Source organism: Monodon monoceros, unplaced genomic scaffold (genome assembly GCF_005190385.1).
Source record: "Monodon monoceros isolate NGI ecotype Baffin Bay Population unplaced genomic scaffold, NGI_Narwhal_1 Super_Scaffold_10, whole genome shotgun sequence".
NCBI classification, from domain to species: domain Eukaryota; kingdom Metazoa; phylum Chordata; class Mammalia; order Artiodactyla; family Monodontidae; genus Monodon; species Monodon monoceros.
This window is the reverse complement of record NW_021703766.1, coordinates 5,029,292-5,049,893: the sequence shown is the minus strand read 5'-3', so window position 1 is coordinate 5,049,893 and position 20,602 is coordinate 5,029,292. Positions and strand designations below refer to the sequence as shown.

Below are 20,602 nucleotides of genomic sequence, written 5' to 3'. Positions count from 1 at the left end.
GTGTGTGTGTGTGTGTGTGTGTGTGTGTGTGTGTGTGTGTGTGTGTGTGTATGTGGCTCTATGCATTTGATCACATGTAGAGATTTGTATAACCACCACCACCATCAGGATACAGGACTCCTTCATCACTACAAAGGGCTACTCTTGGCACCCCTTAATAGTTGTACCCACCTTACTTTCCCCCGATATCTGGCCTTGTCCCCAGGCACCACCAATCTGTTCTCCACCACTATAGTTTTGTCATTTCAAGGACGGTACATAAATGGAATCATACAATCAGTAACTCTTTAAGACTGATTTTTTTCACTTAGCATAATGCCCTTGAGAGCCATGGAAGTAGTTGCATGTATCTATAGTTGTTCCTTTTTATTACCTGAGTAGTATTCCATGGTGTGGATGCACTGGAGATTGTTTAACCAGTCACCTAGAAAGGGACATTTGGCTTGTTTCTAGTTTGGAGCTATTGCGGGTAAAGCTGCTATGAACATTCATGTACAGGTTTTTGTGAGAACGTAAGTTTTTGTTTTTCTGGGATAAATGCCCAAGAGTGTGATCGCTGGGTCATATGTTAAATGCATATTCGTTTTATAAGAAACTGCCGAACAGTCTTCCAGAGGAGCTGCACTATTTTCTCCTCCTGCCAGTGATGTTGGAGAAATCCAGGTTCCCCACATCCTCACCAGAATTTGGTGTTATCACTATTTTTAATTTTAACCTTTCTGATAGGTATTAGCCATATTTCATCAGGATTATAATTTGCATTTCCCTATGTGACTAATGGTATTAGGCATCTTTTCATGTGCTCATTTGCCATCTTTATTCCCTTCTGTGAAATGTCTGACTGTGTCTTTTGGCCACTTTTTAAATTTTATTTATTTATTTATTTATTTTTGGCTGTGTTGGGTCTTCATTGCTTCGCGTGGGCTTTCTGTAGTTGCGGCAAGTGGGGGCCACTCTTCATTGAGGTGCGCGGGCTTCTCATTGCAGTGACTTTTATTGCGGAGCATGGACTCTAGGCTCGCGGGCTTCAGTAGTTGTGGCATGCGGGCTCAGTGGTTGTGGCTCACGGGCTCTAGAGTGCAGGCTCAGTAGTTGTGGTGCATGGGCTTAGGTGCTCCACGGCATGTGGGATCTTCCCGTACCAGTGCTCTAACCCGTGTCCCCGGCATTGGCAGGAAGGTTCTTAACCACTGCGCCACCAGGGAAGTCCTTTTGCCCACTTTCTAATTGGATTGTTTGGAGTTGTTTACATGGCTCATATACAGGTCCTCCTTCGGAGATATGGCTTGCAAATATTTCAATCTGTGGTTTATGTTTTTATCCTCTTAATACAGTCTTTCACTAAGAAAATGCTTTTAATTTTGGTAAAGTTCAATTTATCATTTTTTTAAATATAGATTGTACTTTCTATGTCAACTCTGAGAACTCTTTGTCTAGCAATGGGTCCTGAAGATTTTCTCCTGTTTTTTTTTTAATTGCGGTATAGTTGATTTACAAGATTATATAAGCTTCAGGTATACAGCATAGTGATTCACAGTTTTTAAATGTTATACTGCATTATAGCTATTATAAAATATTGGCTGTATTCCCCATGCTGTACAATATATCCTTGTAGCTCACTTATTTTGTACATAGTAGTTTATACCTCCTAACGCCCTGTCCCTATCTTGCCCCTCCCTGCTTCCCTCTCCCCTCTCGTAACTGCTAGTTTGTTCTTTATATCTATGAGTCTGTTTCTTTTTTGTTATATTCACTAGTTTGTTTTATTTTTTAGATCCACATGTAAGTGATATCATACAGTATTTGTCTTTCTCTGTCTGACTTACTCCACATAGTATGATAATCTCTAGGTCCACCCGTATTGCTGCAAATGGCATTGTTTCATTCTTTTTATGGCTGAGTAGTATTCCATTGTATATGTACCACATCTTCTTTATACATTCATCTCTCGATGGTCACTTAGGTTGCTTCCATACCTTGGCTATTGTAAATAGTGCTGCTATAAACATTGGGGTGCATGTATCTCTTCAAATTAGTGTTTTCTTCTACAAGTTTTATATTTTTATGTTTTACATTTAAATCCATGGCTCATTTTGAGTTAATTTTTATATAAGGTATGAGATTGGAGTTGAGGTCCTTTATTTACCTGTGGATGTGCAGTGGTTCCAGCCCCATTTTATGGGCATGTGTGTGTGGGTCTATTTCTGGGTTCTCTATTCTGTTCCATGGACCTGTGTCTCTCCCTCCACCAGTACTGCACTGTCTTGATTACTGTAGCTATGTAGTGAGGCTTAGCATCAAGTAGAATGATTCTTCCCACTTTATTTTTCTTCTTCTAAAGTATTTTAGAAAACAACTTAATTTTAAGTGCATTTTGAATTCAATAGCATTTTATCCCCTCCAAAATTACTTTTTTCTGATTTAAACATAATTCATTCCACTATTTTAAAAACCTTTAAAATATCATACAAGCATATAATACACAAAGTTGCCAGATCTCTCCACTATCCTGAGAGATGAGCGCTGTTAATGTTTTAACAGGTGTCTTTTCCCTACTTTCTATTTACAAAGATGGGATCACGTTATGCATACTGTGTTGCAGTTTCATCAGGATTTGTACCTTTGTCCTTATCAGTAAAATGAGAGAAATAATGCTCCTTATTTCCTTAGGCTATGGTGAGGATCAAATGATATAATATGTGTAGGGAGTTTAGCCCTCTCCCCGGCACAGAGCAGGTCCTTGGTAAACATAGGCTGTTGTTACTGTTATTTTTTCCCCTTTTGCTTCTGCTACCTTCTTTGGGTGGTCTTGGCCTTTCTTAGTGACAGCAAAGGGCAGAGAAACACTCCGTAATGTTTAGCCATTCAAGGCAATTGACAGAAGGCTTCAGGAGAATGAGTTCCTCCGTCTCCCAGCTAAGGTTCCTTCCAGCTGGAATGAACGAGACACGGGGTATCGCACCTTCTTGGTTTACTTCCATGAGTGGTCATTTCAAGCGTGTCAGCAGCATCCCAGAGGTTCCACAGCCTTTATGTGTGATTCAAGCTGAGCCCCTCATGGTCTTATCCTTTGTCCCCTGCACAGCCCCCCACCGCCCACACACTCTACCTGACCCCTGCTCTGACTGGAAGCCCAGCAGGAAGATGCTCCACCCCTAGAGACCACTTGCTGAGTTCTCACGTGGCCTGTCTCTATTTTTATACCTTTAACCTGGGGAGAGGGCTCTGGGAGCGTCACCCGCAGGGTCAGCCCCGCACTCCCAGCCCCTCACACACAGCAGCTTGGTGAACTCCATCTGTGTCCTTGGCTCCTGCAATCTCGACCCTTAAAGAGTCTGTAATCACCCTTTATCTCAGCTCTGCCTTCACATGTGCCCCTTGCGTGGTCCACTGTCTCCTGATTTCATTAACTTAACACATTTTATTTCTACTAAGTAAACTCAAGGTGTTTGCATCATTCGATACACTAGATTTCCCTTCTGATCAATAATGCCAAGCAATTAGCTCCCCCATCATCTTTTTTTTAATAAATTTTTATTTAGTTCTTCGTTTATTTTTGGCTGCATTGGGTCTTTGTGGCTGGACGCAAGCTTTCTCTAGTTGCGGCGAGCGGGGGCTACTCTTGGTTGCGGTGCACGGGCTTCTCACTGCGGTGGCTTCTCTTGTTGCGGAGCACGGGCTCTAGGCACGTGGGCTTCAGTAGTTGTGGCACATGGGCTCAATAGTTGTGGCTTGTGGACTGTGGAGCGCAGGCTCCGTAGTTGTGGCGCACGGGCTCAGCTGCTCCACAGCATGTGGGATCTTCCCGCACTAGGGCTTGAACTTGTGTCCCCTGCGTTAGCAGGCAGATTCTTAACCACTGAGCCACCAGGGAAGTCCTGCTCCCTCATTATCTTAATGGCTCTGTATCGTGTTCTGTTTCATTGGTATCCCATGGTTTGACCAGTCCCCTATGGATGGACATTTTGGTGGTCCCTGGTTTTTCCTTTTGTAAATATCACAGCAGTAAAAATGCTTGAATGTGTATCTTCGTGCGCACGTATGAAGGTTTTTATAGGATAAACTCTCACAAGTGAAATGCTGGGTCCAAAAGGTATGAGTATTTACTTAAATTGCAGTTTATAGCCCCTTTTCCAGTATGATCAAAGTACTTTTCAATTACCTTCATCTTTTCCATCTCCTGAGCTACACTTGTCTATGCAAGTCTGTACTTGCATAGACACCTACCTGACAATGGAGGAAGACCTGCCCTGCTGTGAATGGGCTCCAGCAGATGCACAGAAGAAGAGGTTCATGGTCCAGGGAAGCACCTGACGTTCGGTTACAGAACAGGGACAGAATTCTAGACCCAGGAAAGGGCCCACGTTCGTAGCAGGGACCCCAGTAAAGTGGGATTCCAAGGGCCATCAGCCCAGCACACAACATCGAGGCAGCATGCAAATGTTAGCTTTTGCTCTTGATATTACCATGCTATTAACCATCATTTTGCTGCTGTTAGTCTGCAGAGCGTGGCTTTCTTCAGAAAACAGGCATTTTGTACCCAATTATTTGAGTTTTCTCAATTCAGCCAAATCTCCATGCTACAGCCTGTTCCAGCAATTCTGGGGCCGTGAAACCCCCTCTGATGGCCTCTTCTCTAGCTGTTGGTTACATCAGAAAGAGTCAGTGCCAACCTGTCATCTCTACCTGCTAACGAGCCCCTGAACTCGCTGCCCTCAGGTGTCCTGTTTTTTTCTTTTCATCCCCTGAGGTCTGTACCACACTGACGTGACTTCAGGCCCCCTCACTTCCTTGTGGCTTAAGTTACACTAACCTTCCACCTGCTTCCTGACTGTGGAAAGAACAAGGTCGCAGGCAGGTGACACAAGAAGCTCACCATTGTGTTTGGTTTGTGAAGCTGTCTTCCTCTTTCACTTGTGTTACTATAGCAACAACGCTAGATGTGGACTCTCTTTGGAAACACTCCCTTCCTGCAAAAGATGTGTCTGTACATGTGCATACGTGTGTGCATGTATTCAGAAGTTGCTCTTATTGACAGAGAAGACAAAGTGATGGATTTTTCCATGTTCAAGGATAGCTATAGAATGTTTACTCCCAGGAATGGCCCATTTTTTCATCCTCAACAATCTTCACAAGTTGACACGTGAAGGATGAGTATTGTCCAGAGGTGGCCATTAGCAGGGTACTGTTTCAGTTGCATGTCTATGGGGAGCCCTCCAGCCAAAAAGGAAGAGATTATGTTCAGGTGTCCCCTTGGCCGACCCCACCAGGGCCCAGAAAGTTACCAGCTACCATGCCTGTTATGGTCCCTGTTACAATTCCCTTGCCCTGGGCAGGCCCTCTGAGATGCGTTGAAAACACAAACTTCACATAAGGTGACTGGAGGCTAAGGACCACAGATTTTGGTTGGTTCCTTGGTTTGCAACCTCTCCTTAAATATTTGTAAAGGCAACAAAAAGATGAGTTCAGGAGACGCAAACCCATCCCTTGGAAGGACCTGTGTGGGGTTAATGACACAGATGACCCATCATCCAAACATTTAGCTTATACAAGTCTGTACACACTCGAAGTCACAAGTAGATTTTTCATACAAGGTGGCCCAAGAGCAGAACAGCCTCCCAGGGCCCTGAGAGTCTCCATAAGGACCCTTTTGGAGACTTTTAAGGATCATTTTGATCATATCCAGTTGTGTCTAATGCACTGATTTTAGAAACTGTCGTAAAAAGACTGGGCTTCCTGGTAATTATCGTGGAGGCAACGTCCAGGGCCCAGGACCCACCAGCATCTTTTCTGGGTGGGGGCAGTGGACACGGTCAGCCCTCCTCCCAGGGGTCCTGGCTTAGTCACTGAATCCTCAGTTCCTCCGACTGCAGTTGCTCTAAGTAGTTAGACTGGAGGCCTCAACCATTGGGTTCTATTAATATGGAAATCTCTGTCCTCAGCTTCTTTTGGCACAGGCCCTGGGAATGCCAGAAGTGCTGGAACGCGGCTCTCAACTTGCCCAGATTTTCTTATTTAAGAAAAAGCAAAACCAAGCCCTGAAGCCACCCCCATCTCCCTCTTTCTACATCTCTTTCTCCTGTCTTTATTTCCTAACTTATTTATCTCTCCTTTCTCTTTCCCTCTCCAGTCTGTTTCTCTCGTCTCCCTTTCTCTCTCTCTTTTTCTTTTTTTTTTAAATTTTTTTTTTAATTTTTAACATCTTTATTGGAGTATAATTGCTTTACAATGGTGTGTTAGTTTCTGCTTTATAACAAAGTGAATCAGTTATACATATACATATATCCTCATATCTCTTCCCTCTTGCGTCTCCCTCCCTCCCACCCTCCCTATCCCACCCCTCTAGGTGGTCACAAAGCACCGAGCTGATCTCCCTGTGCTATGCAGCTGCTTCCCACTAGCTATCTAGTTTACATTTGGTAGTGTATATATGTCCATGCCACTCTCTCACTTTGTCACAGCTTACCCTTCCCCCTCCCCGTATCCTCAAGTCCATTCTCTAGTAGGTCTGTGTCTTTATTCCCGTCTTAACCCTAGGTTCTTCATGACCTTTTTTTTTTTCTTTTCTTAAATTCCATATATATGTGTTAGCATACGGTATTTGTTTTTCTCTTTCTGACTTACTTCACTCTGTATGACAGACTGTAGGTCCATCCACCTCACTACAAATAACTCAATTTCGTTTCTTTTTATGGCTGAATAATATTCCATTGTATATATGTGCCACATCTTCTTTATCCATTCATCCAATGATGGACACTTAGGTTGCTTCCAATGTTCATTGCAGCTTTATTTACAATAGCCAGGAGATGTCTCTCTCTTTTTCGCATGTGTAGCCCTGCCTTCTTTCCCAGCACTGCCCTCCCCCCACTGGCTCTCTCTTTCTCTCTCCACCTCTTTTTTTCTGTGTGTCTCTCTCTCAATCTCCCCACTCTCTCCTCTCTCTCCCCTCAGCTTCTCTCATTTCTCACAGGCTCTCCCGTGCTACCTGGCAGTTCTCACTGTCCCACCTGTCACTCGGGAGGGAAAAATCAAGCTGGAAGCCTTCACTTTTTTACCTAAAAGTCCTTAACTCTGTGAGAGCTCCTGTTTTCCATACTCACAATACAGCCTCACGGCCCTCCTCATACACGTGGAGCTGCCCAGATGTAGCAGCCAGAGGCTGGGGTCGGACAGTGTCTGGCCTGTTATGTGTGAGTTTCATGAAAAGCCTCCTTGGCATCTGTTCAACAGACCCAGTAAGGATTCTTGAGCAGTAGGTTTTGTCCTGTAATTACACCTCAACAATGACCAGTTATATTGTTCCTTGATTGCAGATAAATTTGCAGTCCTGATTTTTGTGCTCCCTAGCCCTCACAGCAACTTCCAAGGTATTTAGTGCTCTGTTATCGCACAGTGGGGGCTGAGGAAATGCAGGCCCCTCTTGCGAAGGGCATGAGAGCCATGGAAGAGTGGAGGGAGGCTTTTGCTTCGCTGCGTGTGTTTTGTTGTTGTGTTCTTAATTGGAGAGTCTAGAACACATTATGGACTTGTGAGGCAGGGTAAGTTGGCAGGTAGGGAAGCAGGGCAGGAGTTGAAGGTGGAAGGGGAGGGGATGGGACCCAGGGAAGAAGTTCACATTGAACAGGAGGGAGAAGGACCCCTCTAGTCTCTAGGTTTCCAGGCTGGGAGTGCTGAACGTAGAGGGCACCTGTATTCTGGTCTCTCTGCCCATCAGGGTCAGGCAGCAAGGACCGAGTCATCAAGAGTTGGTAGAGCAGTCAAGAGCAGACGTCTCAAACTTGATGTAGCCCTGAATCACCTGGAAGCTGATTCTGAAGGTCTAGCGTGGGGCCCCAGGTTCTGCATTTCTAACTAGCTCACAGGTGATACCCACGCTGGCCCAGGGACCACACTTCGAGTAGCAGGGGTTTAGAGAATTGGGAGGGGAAAATGGATCACGGACAGTAATTCTTCACTGCTGAATAAGCTTGGGTCTGAACATAGTTCTAACTGGACCAAATGAAAAAATTCTGAGGCCCATCGAGAAAGCCCCGCAGGTGACAGGGCTGCCCCTCAGAGGAGGGCCTGGGTCTCTGCTGCACCAGAGCCCACTTAGCACGCACAGGCTTGAATGTGTTTGCTGAAAAGTGAGAGGCAGGCAAGTGTCAGGAAGAAGGAAAAGCAAGAAAAACTACCTTTCTTCTTTTATAAAAGGGATTATCAGTGGCTAATTCAAAAATTGTAGAGTAATGAAAACTACATCAATAATTTTCATAATAATTACAGCCTTTAGTTTTACCCTTGAATGTTTTTCTGGCAATGTCTGATTCAATTACCCTAGAAAATGTTATTATGCTATTTCAGTTTTCCCTTGAGACTTGAGTCTAAGACGAACTTGCTGATAAATCTTGCTCTGGGGGAGCTCATGGGCTGCCATTTACAGGCAGATACTTGTTAGGGAGCCCCTGACCTGGTTTAGGTAGATTAGTGATTCTCAGCCAGGGAGGATTGTATACACACACACACACACACACACACACACACACACACACACGCGCTCCCCTGGGACATCTGGCAATGTCTGCAGCTTGGGTGCCCCTGGCATCTGGTGGGTGGAGGCTACGGATGGTGCTCAACATCCTACACAGGACACCCCCCCCACCCACCCAACAAATCGTTATCCAGCCCAAAGTGTCACTAGCACTGCTCTTAAGAAACCCTAAGTTAGATTAAAAATACATTTAGGAACTAAAAAGTACTATGGGTCAGGGCACCTCTCTAAAAAGTACTCTTGGTCAGGACACCTCTGATTATACGTGACACCAAGTCTAAGTAGTTGTAGACAACAAGGGAAATTTATATTGTCAGAAATATTATTTAGCAAAACTAGTCTACTGTAACGACAGCAACAAAAAGCCCAAAAGAACAAAGTTTATTTCTCTGGTCGCATTCCTTGTAACTGATGTGCACCATTACAAACTTCATCTCTGTGTTCTTTCTGTCTGTGTTCATCATAACAGTCTGCCTGTATTGCTTATTACGTGTCTGGCATTCACCTTGACATTTATAAACATTCCCAATCATCATAATCCTGTAAGGGTAGGGACTATTATTTTTCTCATTGCGCTGATGAGAAAATCAAGACACAGAGAGGTTAAGTGACTTGACCGAGGTCACACAGCCAATACGTTATAGAGCTTCAGGGGGTGTTAAACATGAGTAACTTTCCATCATTCATTCTTTTCAACATGAAAGATGGCCATCGGGGCACCTCTCTCCCCACACAGACTTCCGGTGTGACTCTACTCTGGGATCAGAGCCCAGAAGGGACAGAGAATGATTTTTCTAATCCTTCCCCTCTCACTGGGTCTGATTCCCAAGGGAATGATTCTCATCCATCTCTTCTACCTGTGGGACTCAGATGTTCTCAGAAGCACCACAAGCCACCTCTGGGAAGAAATATGCAGAGGTGCCGATGGGAATTACAGTTGGTCCCGTGGGGTCTATTTGAAACAGGAATCAATGGTGCAGACACAGACAATGGATTTAGAGCAGTTTCTTCTGACAGTGACATTTGGGATTTAAATATAAATTAGAAGCTGTAAGGCAATTCCATGTGTGAATTTGTACAAATCCCTTGTAATGAAAGCAGAAGGTTTCTCGTGTCCTTATTTGTACTGGGGCATTAGCATCAGGAGCCTAACCAAGTGTGTCGATTTTCCTACCGCTCAGGAGATTAAAGATGTACTTTCTCTAGTTAGAAACAGCTGCAAGGGGCACGCACGGAGCAGGGCTTTTTCTCTGTGAGCTCTGGGGTGTCCGTCTCATTTCTGCATTAAGCTGAGTGATAGCGCATGCAAATAGGGGAAAGGAGGCTACTTGAAGTCGGTTAGTCAAAGGAGATAAGGTGCCCATAGATCCCCCTTCTTCCCAACCCCTCCTGCCATTCAAAGAGGGAAGCTTCATTCTCAAATATTGCCTTTGCTCACATGGGAGGGGGCAGTGAGCTCTGAGAAGCCGGCAAACAGTACATGGCCTCATGTGTTTAAAAGGTGCCACCCAAGCGCTCTCTGCATATTGGTGAATGACTTAGATCTCCACCGCATTACACACAGAGTCACCATGTGACCCAGCAATTCCGCTCCTAGGTATCTGCCCAAGGGAATGAGAGCATACGTCCACATAAAAACATGTCCATGAATGTTCAGAGCAGCATATTCACAATAGCCAAAAAGTGGAAACAGCCCACATGTTGATCAATGGAAGAATGGTTAGATAAAATGTGGTCCATCCATGCTGTGGAATATTATTCAGCCAGTAAAAGGAACAAAGTACCAACACAGGTTACAACAGTGATGAACCTTGAAAACAGTATGCTAATTGAAAGAAGCTAGACACAGAAGACCATATGTTGTGTCGTTCCATTTCTATGAAATTTCCAGAATGGTAAATCCATAGAGACAGAAGGTAGGTTGGTGATTGTCAGGGGCTGGGCTGGGGGGTGGGGGTGAGGAATAGGATGACTGCTTAATGGGTACAGGATTCCTGTTGGAGGTGATGAAAAAGATGACCTCCAGGAGATGGCCCTGTGATTTCATTGGCAAATGTATTCCGTTGGTCCGTTAGCAGCTCCTATAGACTCCTGGAGCAGAGAACTGTAAGAAATCTCAAGGGTCCCACCAGTGGCATTCTTTGGCACTCCCAACACCGGCTAGGACCCACACAAGCTAGAACAGGTCACAATGATCTTTTTAAAGTTCGATCCTAACACTAGGAGGGGGCCTTTGGAGTCATTTCAAGCAGCTGTTCTCACCTTTTGGCCATTCATCAGAACCATCTGGGGGAGTTTTCAGAAATGCAAATGCCTAGGCCCTACCCAAGGAGAATCTCTGAATGTGGGACCTCAGATCATGAGTAGTTTTCAGGTGATTCTAATGTGCAGTCAGCATTAAGAACTCCTGCTCTAGCCTGATACCCTACACCTCAGATACGCAAACTTGGACTCAGAGAAGTTACAGAATTTACCCGTGGGTTAGAGGTAGATCAGAACTTGCCCCATTTCACTGAATTTTCCACACCTGTAAATTTGCAGAATTGCATAAACCAAATTCTAAGTCTTTAGAGCAGACCATGCTATTGTTCCTAAAGAAAAGTCATTCTTCGTCCAGATTTAGATGTTTGTGTCAAATGCGTATCCCTGCAGAAAATCTCTTTGCTTCTCAAAATTAAGCTATTTTTCAGTTATCTCATCAAATGTACAAATGTGTTTTGCCTTTTCTTTCATTTTTTTAAAAAGAGAAGCTCAAGCGAAGGAGAGATATTAATGTCAGATGAGATAAAGTCTCCACACCGGGCATGTGGAGAAAAAACAACGCACGCATATTTGCTCCTTGGTTTTTATTTTTCTCTCACCATCACATGTAATATTTATTTCATCGGTTCCCTAAGGCAGTGATTTTCAAACTTCATTTCAGCAGCAAAACTTTTTTTTTCCAAGCAAAATCTTAGACAAGAACTCTAATATACAAAACGGATAAAATATATCTAGCAGATTCCTCGGGCAGTTTCAGTCTTTCTTGTTCAGAGAAAAATACGTGGTACATTCGTGGGACTCCTGCACCATCCCTCAAACACTGTTCCAGGGAACATAGTTTGAGAACCATTGCCCAGCTGTATTATTTTTCTGGCAGTCTTCAGTGGCTGTGTGTTCTCATTTTGTTTTGAGGACAAAAAGATATGTTTCAGTATTTGAGTCTTTTCTTCCTGAAAACTCACTTTTTAGCTGCAGTATGCATCTGTAATTGGTAAATCCGAGGAGCTTCGGTAGGCGAGATCACGTGGAGGAAGAATTGCGTAAACAAATTTGGTGGACCATCGGGCCCCCAGCAAGCCAGAACCTGGCTGGGCATCTTCCTCCAAAGTCGGGTACCCAGCACCTCCTCTGTGTCTGCAGCAACCATGGAAACTCCTCCTAGGAAATGAATCAATACGGAAGAGAGTACACTGAGTGGGGAGGGGAGGATAATTCCTGCCGGAGCATGAAGTGAATATTGTTTCCCTCTCTTGCCTGTTGGCTCATCCCCCAGCACCTGTAGAGCTGGGAGGCTGCGTGACACTTGGTCTTTCCTCTCGTTGGAACAGGTCCCCAGACGCAGCCCTCCAGGCACGTAGCTCTCCTCCCGGCCCGGGGCTCCCTGGGGTGGGGGGTGGGGGGGTCACATCCACTAGGTGGCGTGTGCCTCGGCTCTCCTGGACCAAGAACCACACTGCCTGGCATGCCAGCGGCTCTGGAGAGTCCTCCCCCCTCAAGCACATGTTTCTTTGTCATCGAGCTGCTATTCCTTATTATCATTGAACTGTTTCCACCTTCAGCTTTTCTGTTTCCTCACCTGTTTAGTAACGTTTAGCTGAGAAGACTCTCCTAACCCGTGGAGAAGTCTAATAGGCCAGTCTCTAACTGTCCTTTACCGCGGCTATAGTTTTAGTAAAGCATCCGGCACAAAAGAAAAACACGATAATTGTCAGTGGAAGAAATTGGATCAGGAGAGGACCTTGATTCTGTTCTCTTAAAAAGAGTTTTTAACTTTTAGCGACAAGCAGTGAAATATTTACAGATTCAGTGATATGTCTGGGATTTGCTCCAAACAAGACAGGAATGGGGAGAAGTGGACGTGTAGGTGAAGCACAATGGGGGCATAAGTTGAAAATCTTTGAAGCCTGATGATGGCACATGGGGTTCATTACTTCATTCTGTCTGCTTTTATAGCTGTTTGAAAGTTTCCATAGCAAGATGTAAAAGAGAAAAAGAAAAAATATTTGAGGAAACATCTATGAAACCCAAGTCTTCGTCAAAAGGACCACATTTACGTCCTGAGAGGGATAGACATCCATCCACCACAGCTGTTTTCCCAGGGCTCCATTAGTTGCAAGGAGTAGAAACACAGTCCGAGATCAAGAGTGCTTCCTCATCTGTGTGTCTCTGAGCACCCCCAAGATCTCCTGGGTTTTCTTTCAGTGTGTCCATTCTTTGGCTTCTCTACGCGTCTATTCGTTCATGTCCAAATGACAAAAAATGGCCACTCCATTTCTCTTCTACTCAGAAACTTAGGATTTAAGGACCCTTTGCCCTCTGATTATATAGCCTGTATTCCTCTGAGTTCATATGCTTAGAGAAATCCTCTGATCGTTCATGAAGCAGCCAATAGATTGGTGACTTGTGAGCCCAGTGCCACTTCTGGGTCCGGTCAGCTCTGGCAACGAAAGCTGGGATCGTGTGGCACAAATGGCCCTCTAGTAACACTCTTTTCAGCAGGAGCTGGGGAAGGTATCGTTTCCTCAGATGTTTTATGGATACAGGCACCCTGAACTAAATCTGCTCAGAAACTTTAAGAATCTTCAGGAAAGGAAGACTGCCATCCACCATTACCATGTTATCATCTCTGGCGTGTGACGTACAGTTTAGTTCACTTTCCTTTTTCTCAGTGAGAATAGAGAAAAACTAATCATTCTTCTTATCGTGAGACCCTCCAACACATGTACACTCATCTTCTCCCCTCGGGTTGTATTCTCTAGACAAAAATGATCCCAAAGTTGAATGTCTAATTATAGCATTCTCACTTTATGAAAGAGGTGGTGTTGGGCATTTTCGGAAACAGAGACAAGACCCGTCTCACAGTTGATAGGCGCACGCCCCAGGCTGCCTGCGCTTCAGAGGGCGGGGAAGTCTCTATTCACAGTTGCCGGAAATCCCAGCTCTAGCATCTGCTTTACGTCTTCTCTCCGTGAACTGTCTCCCATGGGCGTTGAAAACCAAAGGGCTGACACCACTCTTCATTTTCAAAGAGAAAACGATATTTAGAGAAGAGAGAGTGTTGACTAGATGGGAAATGAGTAAAAGATGCTCACCAATGTCTGGGGCCATTATGGGCTGTTGGGTTCCCGAATGGTCCCCTCCCATCTGGGTATTACTTCGGGGCCTGTCCATGCACATCCTCCTGGGACCCGGCTGGGGAGGGGCTCAGAAGGCACAGTTGTCTTGAGGGCTAGCTGATGAGGAGATGGTGGTTCTCAGCCAGGTAACCTAGAGTCCCTTGTGGGGCTCTGCTGTTCATCACTTCTTAGACATAAAGCCTTCTTTAAAATACGGAATAAACTCTATACTTACTAAATGTGTTATTTAAATATTATCTATATTATATTATGTGCACTTTATATATATAATTACATTTTATATATATATATATATATATTGTGTGTGTGCAGTACGCGGGCCTCTCACTGCTGTGGCCTCTCCCGTTGCGGAGCACAGGCTCCAGATGCGCAGGCCCAGCGGCCATGGCCCACGGGCCCAGCCGCTCCGTGGCATGGGGGATCCTCCCGGACCACGGCACGAACCCATGTCCCCTGCATCGGCAGGTGGACTCTCAACCACTGCGCCACCAGGGAAGCCCCATTTTATATTTTTATATTATATGTATTTTAAATATTTTACATTATATTACATATATATAAAGTACACATAAACATTAACTGTAAGCTGAATTAAAATGTCCTCCTATGTTTTCTTCTAAAACATTGATTGTTTTACCTTTCACAACTTCTGTATGGTGTGAGGTCGGGAATCCAAATTCTTTGTTTTTTCCACATGGCTCGCCAATGGCCCCAGCACCATTTATTAAAATGACCATTAGCTGTAAACTAAGTCATGTCCAAACATAGATGCAGCCTGGAATGAATGACAGTGGACAAATGGTAGAAAAGGAATTGTGTGAGCAAAGCATATAAAGAAAATGGGGTGATCAGGAGGGAATGTGTCAGTGTGCTGAGCTGTAAACCCGTGAGGGGAGGGAATAGTGTCCCTCTCATTTACTGCTGTACTTCTTGTGCCTGGCAGACCCCCTGACATGCAATAGACATTTAATGACTCGTTATTTAAATGAGGTGTTGCATCTTTCTACCCCAGGATGACTCCTAATCATAGATAGAAGGAAACCAGATATCTGATGCAGCCATCCCTTCTAAATGTGCGCGTGATAAGCTAACATCATTTGTCTTGGTGATAAAGATCAAGACAAGGATATGCAAGCTTGTGAGTGTCAGGTATACACGACTGAAGAGCAAAGAGCTTCTTCCACACCCACCGAGGGAAATAAGCTATCTATACAAGGCAACCGCAATGGAAGGCAGACTGTGATAAAAACAGAAAGAGTCACATTCTCCAATTTATTAGTAAGTATTTCGTATGATACAGAATGAAATCGATCATCATCACCAGTGCTAACAAATACTGATCCCTTACTCTATGCCAGGATCCTTAAATGTATGATCTTATTTATAGCACTCACAATTTCTACCCATTAGGCTATCAGCAAGAAATTAGATTTTTCCAACAAGCTGCATCGTTTATGTAAATACAGACTCATAAAAGTGCTTGCAAGTTCAGTTTCTGATGATGTCTCCCTCACCCTTTTGTCCTCACAAATAGAAACTGAAGTGTGTAAAACTTTCCGGGACCTTATCTTTTAATTTTTTCAAAGCCAGGGCCCAGATGACTATATCCCAGCTTTTCAAGTTCAACATCAATTCTCCATGAAACCCCAGGGTTGGCAGCTCATGAACCTGGACTCCAGCGATCAAGCAGGCAGGCTTGCATGTGTCCTGTCCCTTAAAGTCATCAGCTGTCACTTCTTCCCCACCTGTGCCTTTTAGCCTGCTGATCGTTATTTCCATCTTCCAGGTTAACCTTAATAACCAACTCTTTGCTCTGTGAGGAGCAGTGTTCATTCTCAGTGTAAATTAAAATGCAAGTCCCTCTTCCCCTGGTGATGGATAACCTTTGTGGCAAGTCCAAGTAGTCTCTTCCTAAATGTCCATCACAAAATTCACCTCACCTTGGCAAAGAAAAGAAAATGAAATAACTCAGTCCTGAATTGAGAGGAGAGAGCTAATGAAACTCAATATGTCCCAAGCCAGTCGCCCACACTGATGGTGTAAAACCATGTTTTGCATCTCGTATTTGATTTGCTGCACAGTTTAACAGAAAAGTAACCTTATTTTTTTCCAATTAAATGAAGTAATGTTACAATCCGTAATTCCTCCTGCTCTAGCATGGTAAATTAATGCCTGTCTATTGTTTTAAATCAGAGTGAGCATTGCTATAGAAATATAAAATGGTACTGTTTCATTTTAATCTACTTAATTTTCCATTCTTGATTTACATAATGGGGTTAAACATTGAATAGAATTAATAGAATGAGTATTTAATTAAGCCATAATGAGTTTCTAAATGGATGCTCAAGGAAACTGGCTTTATAGTTTATGCAAGAATCAGATAATGGTCTTAACAAAGACTATAATAATTGTATTGAATGTTTTCGGTATTTAAAGATTTTTTTCTGAATTCTCCCAGGAGTAGATTTAAACATAATCCAGTTCCTTGATTAGACCTCACTTGGCTCTCAAGGCAAATTCTAAATGCCTTTCCCTGGCCCACAAGGCTGTGCATGATCTGACGCAACTCTCCTCTGGAGTCCAGTAGCAAACAGTCCTCCCCCAGTTCTCCTTTGCTCTCCAGCCACACCCACCTCCCTCTGGTCCACAAGTGCCCCGTGCTTCCTTCACCGCTGGCCTTTGCACCTGCTGTTCCAGATGCCAGGAAGGCTCTCTCCCCTTTCGTCTCACCGACTCCTCTGCTTTCAGTTCTCAGGGAATTCTTCCCTAATGACCTTCCCTAGACTGGGTCAGGCACCACGCCCTCTCACCACTCCCCTCAAGCTTCAGGCTCTCCAAGAACTATGTTATTTCTTGCCCAACACTTCACATATTTTTATAATTAAACATATGCCATGTCTGTTGTCCTGTTTACTAGTGTATCCCTAGAATTTATTTTTTCTTTTTCTATTTTTTAGAATTTAATACAGTGTCATGCGTGGTACACAGAAGCCGCTTGACAGGTATTTGTTGGCTGGCTGGCTGGAATATGGATGGATGGGCGAATGGGTGAATGGATGGATGGATGCATGGATGGAGGATGGATGGAGGACGGATAAGTGGATGGAAGGATGGATGGATGAATGGAGAATAAATAAATGGATGGATGGGTGATGGATGGTAGGTAAATGTGGCTGTGGACACATTACTACATCTAAGGATATATTAGGGTCGTAACGCATGCTGTGAGAATTTCTAAAACGTTATCACCTTCCCGTTCCACTTGCACTCATTTGCCCACACACTGAAAAGGTATTCTGCACCAGCCTCTTGGTTGGTGTCATGGGAGAAACTGCACAGGCTTTTCTCACCTATACGTGGCCTAAATATTAATTTTACAAATTCATCCATCCATCCAGAAGATCTTCATGTGTCCAGCACTGTGCTGTGTACTGGGGACCAGGCGCCATAAAAAAACGCATTTTTTAGGGTCAAAGAAAATTTTAATTTTTTTCCTCACATCAGGGGGGAAAAAAATGAAATTTTTAAAGCCTATGAAAATCAAGTGTGGTAGGAGGGACCAACAAACGTAACGTACCCAGTGTCTTCGAAAGTCATAAGGCATCCCTGCTAGAGATGTTCTGGAGAACAAGGGAGGTCAACCCATCCCTCCTGCCCTGCACCATCCAAGCAAGTGGCAGAATCAGGCATCCGTCACCATGCCAGTCCCTCTTAGTCTCACTCCGGTATAGCTTCATCCCTTCACATTTCCTCTCAGCCCTCACCTTTGATGCCAGGCCCCATTTCCTATTTTAAGACCATTCATTCACTCAACAAACACCTACTGTGTCCCTTCTATGCACCCAGCATCATGCAAGGGGTGGAGAGAAAGCCCTGAACAAGACAGACACACCTGGAGCCTCCAGCCTCCTCAAATCGTGATCTGTTCTTATAGTGTCTTCCTCTCAGCAATGTGACATTCACCTGCCTTGACAAAGTAACTTCTCACCTGTGGACTGGATGTAATGGCGTTCGTACCTGACTGATGGTTTCCAGCATCCTCTAGTCTTAGCACTCCCAAACCCACTGAATTGTCTGCCTGGTGTCCCAAGGTACAGGTGTCAGGACAGCCACAGGGACAGGTTATGAGCTGAGGTGTGCTGTGATCAGTAGGGACAGAGAATCAGTCCTCTGGCTCTGGATCACAGCAGGGGGTGGAGGACCAGCCTAAGCAATGGGACTCTTGAGTGGGCATGAGTAATAGAACTTGTGGAAAGCAGACGTTACTGGAGTCCAGGAGATTTGTATCTGACCTTTGGTTCACTCGAGAACTTTGGACCAACCTCTTCCTTCCTTCTTTCTCTGTGCCTGTTTCTTTATCTGCCACCTGTGGGATTGGATAACACGTGTGTCCCACTCCTGGACGCATGGCAGACAGCAGTAGCTGATCACAGCTCTCCTTCCTGCTGATACCACATGCACTGCAGGCCCCTCCCTCAGCATGGGACCCAGGCAGCCTTGCAATGCACAAGGGCAGGCTCTCACATCCCTACTTTGGCCCTTCTTGACCTTGAACTCTCATGCTTCTCTGTCCAAACTACATATTAGAATTATCTGGGCAGGTCAACAAAACACTGAAACCCACGCCTTACCCCAGACCAACTGAATTGGAATAAGGTTATTTTTAAAAAAAAAACAGTGTTTTTAAAAAGCCCTCCAGGAGATTCTAACAGGGCTGGGATCCACCAGTGTAGATTTCAAGCTCAGGAATTCCCTAATTTTTGTGATGAGGGGGGAAAGATAGAAGTTAGGCCTAACTTAAACAAGAATCAGAGGAATCAGGTCAAGATAATTGTCTCGTGGAGCCGTTTCTGTGTGACAGTATCCTCCACTTCCCCTCGCTCCAGCTCCTTTCCATCCAGTGCGCATGTTCCAGGAATTTCCCAGCACCGCTTGTAGGGAAGGGAAGCGGCTCATCCAGGTTTGCTGAGTTGTGATAGACAAATTAGTTCCTGTCTCCCCCGAGGCATCAAGATTATGGCTTGTGATTAATGATCTGCACGTGAATTAATCAGCCACCGCTTTTGAAACGTCATTTCTCAAATTACTTGTCTTTGAACATAAGGGCTTTCTGACATCATCTTACTGTCTCTAGATTGTCTTTCCTGCTAATTGAAATTCCAGGATATTTCTTCTTCTTGTTGTCAGCTTATTGGTATTACTTGTGTATAAAATATTTGCAAACAGATTACTATTCACCAGTAGTGTATCAGAGGGAAGCACCAAAACAATACTTTATGCTTCCAGCTCAAAGCAATGTGCTGATGGCTCGTGAAATTCTCTATCTAAGCTGATTTTTCATTTATTGATTTATTTTTCACCACACCTACTTGCAACAAATACTTTAGATGTGTCACAATAAAAACACAGGTACAACAAAGCTCCAAACAATTGATTTATATGTTACCTTAGAAAAATGTTTCCTCCCTTTTAAAGTCATGCTAGGTGTGGGCAAGGGGTGGGAGGGATGAAACTGGCTTCCTTCACTAAGGAGGATGCTACAATTGAGCAGAGGCTCTGGAGTCAAACACTGGGGTTCCAATCCCCGTCCCTCCATATACGAGCGATGGCGGTGTGATTATCTGGTTACCTTGTCGTTTAGGGTGGGTGAGGCTGTAATAGGGGCGGGGCGGGTGCACAGCCGTTACCACGCAACCGTTACTGCGAGAACTTAAGCACAGTAGGGTTAGCAAGAGACACTTAGTGTGGCAGTTAGAGGTCGCTCGGCCAACGGTCCGCCCGGGGTGGTCCTCCTGGCAAGAGATAAGAGGTGGATCTCCGTGTGGTAAGAGGTGGATGGGGGCCTTCTCCCTGGGGCCCTCCAGGCCCTCCCCGGCCTCAGGCGGTGGGTGAGCTGGGGGGCCCCAGGACAGGCTGGGGGCTGTGCCCCGCAGAGCTCCAGAGCCCTTGCCATGGCCGCCCACTGGCCGGGCCTGGGCCTTGAGGCCGCGGGAATCTCTCTTCCATCTCCTCCTCCGCTACCGAATGGCGGCGGCGGTCTCCCTGGGTCCCTGGGACCCGGCCCGCTCTGCCCGAACCTTTGGGTGGCCTGAGGTACCTGAGGGCCGGCTGGGTCGTGGGTGCCTGGCTCCCTCAGTGATGACGGCTGGGCAGGGTCTGGGGACCTGGCCCTGAGGGCACTGCCAGCCAGGCCTGGGCATTGGTGGGAGGACCCAGCCTGGGTGCTGGACGAACGCTCCCGGGCAGGGTAACTGGCCCCTGTGGGGACCCCCTCCTCTCAGCCAGGGCCTGGACCTCAGAGGGCGAAAGTTGAGCCTTGGGACCTTGCCCTTACTTGTCAGAACAGAGAGTAACATTTGTTTAGGTGGAGGTGTACAGGAACACCGTGACCCGACGGTGACCTGACCTCAGGAACGAAGGATCTGACACCAAGAAGTCTGCAACAGCTAACCATGCCCCTCCCTCACCTTTCCTGTAAAAGGGCTTCGCTGAAAGCTTTCAGGGAGTTCAGGGTTTTTAAGGCATGAGGCATACATCTCCTTGCCTGGCCCTGCAGTAAACCTTTCTCTGCTCCAAACTCTGACGTTTTGGTATTGTTTGGCCCCACTGTGCGTTGGGCATACAGATTTGCATTCAGTAACAAGGCTACAAAAACAAATGCAAACAAAAA

The 20,602-nt window shown here is 45.2% G+C and overlaps 1 protein-coding gene across 1 annotated transcript in view; it reads left to right on the top strand.

The window, feature by feature from the left end:
- The window catches only part of CDH13 (cadherin 13), a 1,013,556-nt gene that overhangs the window by 886,987 nt on the left and 105,967 nt on the right, over nucleotides 1-20,602 (top strand). The gene's annotated exons all lie outside the window — the stretch shown is intronic.